A 7,912-nucleotide genomic window follows, 5' to 3' on the forward strand; every position below is an offset into this window, starting at 1 on the left:
GCAGGATGGAGGGGGCCAGGCCAACCAGAGGAGGGTTACAGAAGGTGACGAGCTCACTGCAATCTGAATTTTTTCTGAATCAGCCTAATTTTGGTCTAACTGGTTAACTTAGTAGACTCCTAGGAAGAAAATATTATATTCATTTTATTAAAGGGAAATTGAAGTTCCAGGAATGAAGGAATAATAGTGAAATGGTCTCCACACTGCACTTGGCCTTCTTGGTCTCCGTAAGTCCCAAGCCTGGCTCATGCAGTGTGTAGTTCCAGCAATAAGCCTCTTAGACAAGAATCTTTACTCTTAGTTTGACATTAAGTGTAACTGTCACTAAGCTGGAGTATTTCCACCAGCCCTGTGGGTCCAGGGAGAAAACCAGAAACCCAGTTCTCCCCTGTTCATAGCTCAGCCTCCCTGGCACAGGGTCATGGAGCATTTTATCAGGGTTGTTTGCGAATAAGCTACATGATATTGACTATTTTATGGTCAGGTTCCTGGTATTGTTATCTCAAAGGAAAACTTGACTGTTCTCCATAAAGTGATGGGCTTATTTTTTCTGTCATTGACAGGTTTTTAACTTAAAATTTTGGAATCAACAAGTTTTACTCGGTGAGTAAAACATTGTCTAAACCTGGTCTGCAGCCCAAACTTCTGTTCCTAGATGGGTAATCAGCATTTCTTTTAGCCTATGCTAACTCAGCAACTTAAAGAGAACCAAAAACAGTTGCCATTTTGCGTTTATCTCTTCCTAAAGGTACAAATCTTAGCCAGCTGCTGATGGGTTCCTGGATGAGTATTGCTGCTGCTGAAATGACAGTAGTCTTCATCTTGCTGTGCAGGAAAAGGAAAAGAAGATGGACTATTTCATAAAATACTTATTTATCTATGAAGGATGCTCATCATGTAGATAATTTTCTATTTGATAATGTTATGAAATGAAGTGCTATTTAGTAGAACTTTATGTAATTATTTTCACTACTTGTTTAGAATAAGAGTTAACTAAATTAAATTATTTTACTTCCAACTCCAATTCTGCTGATGGGAAAGTAGAAAAATTGAGAAGTGAGGCTTTGGAGGCTTGAGTGGTAGTTACCACCCCCTGCCAGGGGATCCTGGGAAAGCCCCCTGCATCAAAGCCCTACCATCAGAAACACAAATGACCTGAAGCAGATCCTCCCTGGGCACCCGCTGAGTCTACGAAGGCGCCTTCAGCTAGAGGAAAATTTAGAGGAAAACTTACCAAGTGAAAGTTGCAAAATTGTTGTATTCCTGTGATACTTTCAAAATCTCCTTGAAAGACAGATTGCCCAACAGTTTGGGCAGAATCTCGCATTAAAGTAGAGGGCCAGGACATAGCTTCCTGGTTTATGCAACTCTTCACATCCCAGTCCCATGTATCACTCATCAGTAACACACACACACTGCAGTGGACTGAATGTTTGTACCCCTGCCAGTGTCATATGTTGAACCTCTAACTCCCAATTTGATGGTATTTGGAGGTAAAACTGTTGGGAGGTAAGTAGGTTTAGATGAGGTCCTGAGGGTTGGGCCCCCATAATGGGACTGGTGTTTTTATAAGAAGAGACCAGAATGTTCTCCCTCTCTCTCTCTCTCTATCTCTCTCTCTATCTCTCTCTCTCTGCCATGAAGAAGCAGAGCCATCTGCAAACTAGGAAGAGGGCTCTCACCAGATACCAAATCTGCAGATACCTTGATCTTGATTGCATGGGAGACTCTATTTATAAAGCAAATATTCACAATAATGAGAAGATAAGAGGATAGAAAACCACTTAAGCAAGACCCTTCTGAAATAAAAAGTTGCTTTTGGATTAGTTTGTCCTGAGATGTTTAAAACCATTAACTTTATGTAACGAAAATTCTCCTGCTCCAAATAAGGTTACAGCTTAGAAATTTGAGTGTTCCATTTTTGTTTTCATGATCTTGTATCAAAAGATAACATTAGTATTTCTTAATTTTCATATATTAGTTCATTTGGAATTTTGATATTTTGTAACTTCTCCTTAATGCTCAGTGTGGTGTCACTGCCATGAAATTGGAAGCATGCACTTAGAACAGCAGGGTGAAGAGTTATCCTGTAACACAGAGGCTTTTTAAATTTAGCTTTTAGCAAGTTAAATGACTAAGGATTTAAAATGGAAAAGCAGGTCAAAACAATTTCTTGTTGCTGATTTTGTCACCATGAATACGCACCTTGTATATTTTTAGCTTTTCAGAACACACTCACATACACAAGATAATCTTCAAAAGAAGCTCATAATCTCGTGAACTACATAGAGGATTCATAGGATTCGTTTTCCAAACATCCTTTGACTCCTTGAAGGAATTTTGTAGGAAACTGAACTACCAATCAAACCTGTATTGCTCAATTCGTAAATGTCAGCATCAGAATACCATTGACTTTCCTGTGTAACAGTCAGCATTTGTTTAACCCTTTGGTATCATGCTGTGCCCACCCTGCCCCTTCAGAAACCCCACAGAGTCAAACTCTCAGCCACCCTTCCTGTTCTGCAAACCTGCTGTTAGAATAGGGTCTGATACTGGTCAGTTACAGCTATGGCTAAATTTAAGCCAGTTGTTTCCCTCTTCCTGGAGTATTTACCTATAAAGCTTCTCTCAAACTGAGATTTAAAGCTCTGATATTTTTTGTTGTGGTTAAAAACACACCTTAACCATTTTTCATCTTGCAAAATTAAAACTCAGTACCCATTGAACAATCCCCCCACCCTGGACACGCCCAGCCCCTGGCAACAACCTTTCTAGTCTCTGTTTTTAAGAGTATGTCTACTTTAGATACCTCATATAAGTGGAAGCATGCAGTATTTGTCTTTTTGTTACTGGCTTATTTAACTTAGCATAATGTCGTCGTAGTATTATTGTAGCATATGATAGGATTTCCTTCAACATTAATGAGTTAGAAATTTAAAAAACCATAGAATTAGAGACATAATTAGAAAGCAGTAAATAGAAGTACATAGTAAGAGGTGTTGTATGGGCAACTTTATCAACCATAAAATCCATACTGTTCAGATTGGGCAAAGCTTCCTTGGGATGAGAATAGTTGGAGAATTGGTGTGCCTTAAAGTTCAAAATGGATGAACTACTTATTGTTCGCTCCTAAATATCATAGAAGGGATAAAAACCAAATCTTTAGAAACACTAGTAAACCAGAAAGCTGACTAGCAGACCAGAATATTAAGGAATTTCTGTATGATATAAAGCAGATGGACTGGACTTTGATGTTGGCAAAACATAACAGAGTTTGGGAATCTGCTTTCCAGGCCATTGCCCCAGTTAAAGTCCTAAGAACACCTCTCTAGACAATAGGTTTACTCGTAGAGAATGCCCAACATGAGCCCAGGGGCTGGAGAGAGAGGTAGTGTAATGTCCCAGGTCACTTCTGGCTTCTCTGTGGACATACAGCCTCACACTCAAAAGATAACCCTCTCTGGACTTCAAAAGAAGCCCACTTATCACATCGGACAACTCACTATAGAGCCAGATCCCAGCATTTGATAAAACAGAAACAAAGCCAATAAATGGAAGAGGCAGAAGAATTATCATCGAGGGAAGCAAAATTAATGCAAGATAGTAAATGAATCCTAAAAAAATCTTTACAGAAATGTTTTCTGAGAATTCAAGAAAGTTATATCCACTAAATGAGAAGTTTTTAGTATGAAACTTAAGCATGAGAACACTAAATAATTCTTGGAAGTTAAAAATCTGGTAGCTAAAATGAAAACTCATTAGAAGGACTGAATATAGGAACGGGGAGGACTAGAGACACACTTAGCATCCTGGAAGCTTGGGCTAAGGACTTTTCCAAGAACACAGCTCAAAGATGAAAACCATGAAAAGTTAATAAACTTGGAGCTGTATCCAGATAAATATACATCCAGATATTTTACCCAAGAAAATGAGAACAGAGAGCATGGAGGGAAAAATAAAATCAAAGAAATAGTAGAAGAAATTTCCCTATGCTAAAGAAAGACAAGTGTGTTCAAATCAAAAGGGCTCACTGTGGGCTTTATGCAAATATTAACAAACAACACATTTTGGTGATTTTCATGAACTCCAAGGATAAAAGGAAAATTCTACAAACATTTAAAGAGAGAGAGAGAGGGTGGAAGGAAAGGAACGTTGCAAAGGAGTTAGAATGAATCTGGCACCAGACTTCTGATTGGCAATCGAAGAAGTTAGAAAACCATGGAGAAATACCCAAAATATTCTGAGGGAAAAGGATTTGGAAACTTTTCCCAGCTGAACTGCCATTCAAGTATGAAGGCAAAATGAAGATAATTTTGAACACGCAAGCAATTTAGAAATTTTGCCACCCACAGACCCCTCTGAAAAATATTACTCAAAATAAAAGTGTAATCCAAGAAGGGGAATGACAAGGGATACAAGAAATACAAGAATAGGAGAAATAGAACAAGTAACCAGGAAAGCATCTAATTAAGACAAATAATTTCTTATAGTGCAGCTGTAATATGTTTTCCAACTGTTGAGCAAAGTTTCCTAAAATAGAAAATGTAATTTAAAAATGATTTGTAATGATAGTTGTAGTAGTAGTAGTAGAAGAAGGAGGAGGGGGAGGGGGAGGAGGGAGGAGGGGGAAGAAGAGAGGGAGAAGGAGAAAGCAGGGGGAAGCAGCAGCAGCAAAGGATGAAGGAGAGGAGTGGGGAGGTGGGAAATGAGCAACATGATGTCAATGGTCCTGTCTTGTATAGTTTTAAGGGCAGGCTGGAGGGAGGGTACAGTGCTCTGGAGGGTACAGGTTAGTGGGAAGCACCCCTCCCCCAATCTGTCACTGAAGATTCCATTAAGCTCCCAATTCAATTAGCAGAAATCACAATTTATGAAGGAACCCTGTAGGGCAAGAGCAGATGTTGCATATCCCGGTGCAACTTGTTCCTGACCACTTGTTTGTTTATTAAAGAATTATCATCCAAATCTGTATATGCATGAGAGTGAATAGGGCTACTAACTGGATGGATGCAAGGACTACACGCATAAACCAGGACTTTCCTGGAAAATGAGGGTAAATGGTCATCTTGTCTATAAGGTAGCCATCTGTCAGTCACATTGACTACACTGGATAGAGCCCTGTCATGTTGGAGAAGACAGCTGGATCTTTGCTTGGCCACAAATCATTGATGGGTTTTCCTCAGCATTACTGAAGAACTTACGTTCTGATGAATGTATGTAATTCCACGTAAGGAACGGTTTGCAAACATCAGGTTCTGTTAGTTGTTTTTTTGGGTTTTTTTTATTGGAGTATAGTTGATTTACAATGTTGTTTCAGTTTCAGGTGTAGGATCTGTTAGTTCTTGAATCAGCCTCCGCTAATGACTATTCTTGTCAAGAACCTCCTCCTCTGCCATCTTGTTTACTCCTGAGATGGCTAAATCTAACCAAGAAGGTGCCAAATGTGAGGTCTATTGCAGCCCTTGTTTAAAATGATCATTTCCTCACCTTAAAAAGCTGAGACAGGGGCTGTAAAATGCTCCTTTGAAGGGACTTAAAAGATAAAATTTCTATCTCACAGGCTGAAAGCTTGGCACCCAGTGTCCACTTGGCTTGGTCACAGCTGAGGAAAACATAAGGAAGGATGTATAGACGAAAAGACCATCCAACAGCCTTATTAAACTCAACTGTGCTTGAAGTGCAGGAAAACAAAGCAGCTAATAGCTGTAAGGGCTCCAGGTGAGCCAGACTCAGGGTTTCCCACTCACAACCCCTGTCTCTGCCTCCTGCAAATCTAAAGGACATCTTTACAGGCAAGGCCTTCCCTGACATGAACTTCCCAGGACATGGACCCTGAATGCAGGTTCTGCTACATCCTCTCAGACTTGAAAGTGTTTATTCTCTATCAATGTACTTCTACTTTCTTGCTTTCATCAGGGTCCTTTTCTGAAATCACCCTCTTATGTTTTTCACTCAAGGGCAGGACTTAGTATAAAATAATTAGAGCAACATGATTGTAGCTTGAGGGCATTATGCTAAGTGAAATAAGTTAGACAGAGAAAGACAAATACTGTATAATCTCACTTATATGTGGAATCTAAAAAAGCTGAAGTCAAAGATATGGAGGAGAGACCAGTGAATGCCGGGGCAGGGGGCAAAGTGGGGAAATGTGGTCCAAGGGTACAAACTTCCATTTACAAGATACATAAGTCCTGGGGATGTGTACAGCATGGTGATTACAGTTAACAATACAGTGTTGTATATTTGAAAGTTGCTAAGACAGTGAATCTTAAAAGCTCTCATCACAAGAAAAAAAGTGTAACTATGTGAGGTGATGGATAACTAACTTTATTACGGTAACCATTTTGCAAAATATACATGTTCAAATCATTATGTTGTATACCTTAAACTAATATAATGTTATGTTTCAATTATATCTACAGTTATTATTTATAACTAAAAAAATAGGATCCTATCCAAAGTGGTTTCATTCCTAAAGATTTAAAAGAAAAATCCCTATGATGCAAGGTGGGCCCCAGAGTATTCCTAAATTGTCTTTTTTTTAAACCAGTAAATAAATAAAAGTGAACAAATGGCACAAACACTGCTTACTATGTGCCTGAAACTATTTTAAATGCTTTACAAATATTAATTCATTATAGTGAAGTGAAAAGGGCTTTACGTTAGAAAAACAATAATATAAAATGTTTCCAATAATGTAAAAACCCTACTTTTAAGTCAGGAAAAGGAGAGATGGAGGGAGCAGAAGGGCAGGAAAGAGGGGAGGGAGAGCAGGGAACCAAGAAACAGAAACAGAAAGACCAGGTAAGGAGAGATAGAAAGTGGAATTTTTTTCAAGAGGGGAGTTAATTGATGAAGAAAGTTAATGATGAGAGAGAAGCAGTATGAAAAGTTACTCATCAAAAACTAGCCCCCTTCTAGCATTAGTATTTTGGGAAAACCTTTTGTAAGAGCATGACACTCATAGCAAAAAGAAAACAACATAAAGGTTTGTTTCTACTCTGGCCTGAAGAAGCTTCAGGCTCCCCTACCCTGGAGTCTGCCTTTTCCCATTGATGAGCAATGCCAGACCAAGAAAAATAAAAACAGATAATATGAATTGAGCATCACCCGTATCACTGACACTGGTATTAACTATTCTAGCCCTTGGGTCAGGTTCTGCAATGGGCTTGCTCACCTCTATTCCCTTACTAATGTTGCTGATGCCATTGAGCTACGGATATACTTTGTGCAGTCAGAAAATAGGAGATGAAAAGTGAAAGACCACATTTCCGTGATTCCTTAAGAGTTCAGTTAGTCATACAGCTTAGGCCAACAGATATACCGGTATGAGATTTGGAAGATCAAATTCTAGGGTATGGGCTTCCCTGGTGGTGCAGTGGTTGAGAATCTGCCTGCCAGTGCAGGGGACACGGGTTCGAGCCCTGGTCTGGGAAGATCCCACATGCCGCGGAGCAACTAGGCCCGTGAGCCACAACTACTGAGCCTGCGCGTCTGGAGCCTGTGCTCCGCAACAAGAGATGCCGCGATAGTGAGAGGGCCGCGCACTGCGATGAAGAGCGGCCTCTGCTTGCCACAACTAGAGAAAGCCCTCGCACAGAAACGAAGACCCAACACAGCCAAAAGTAAAATAAAATAAATAAATAAATAAATAAAAGAAATGCATTTCCATTAAAAAAAAAAATTCTAGGGTATCTAGAAAGGGAGAAGTTGTGCTCTATTAGTTCTTCTGGAAAATGGTACCATGGGGGTATTTCTGTGTTAGATAAAGAAGAGGCTGGTCTTTTAGGCCCACTCCTAGCTTTATGAATATTGGGATCAAGGGGATACATTTACTTGCCCACATCATGGCAGAGGTCAGGGGTAGGAGACATTCTAGAACCAGTAGCTGTGGTGGCTGTTTCCTATCTTC

The sequence above is a fragment of the Neophocaena asiaeorientalis genome, unplaced genomic scaffold (assembly GCF_003031525.2).
Source record: "Neophocaena asiaeorientalis asiaeorientalis breed wild unplaced genomic scaffold, Neophocaena_asiaeorientalis_V1.1 scaffold134, whole genome shotgun sequence".
Classification (NCBI taxonomy): Eukaryota; Metazoa; Chordata; class Mammalia; order Artiodactyla; family Phocoenidae; genus Neophocaena; species Neophocaena asiaeorientalis.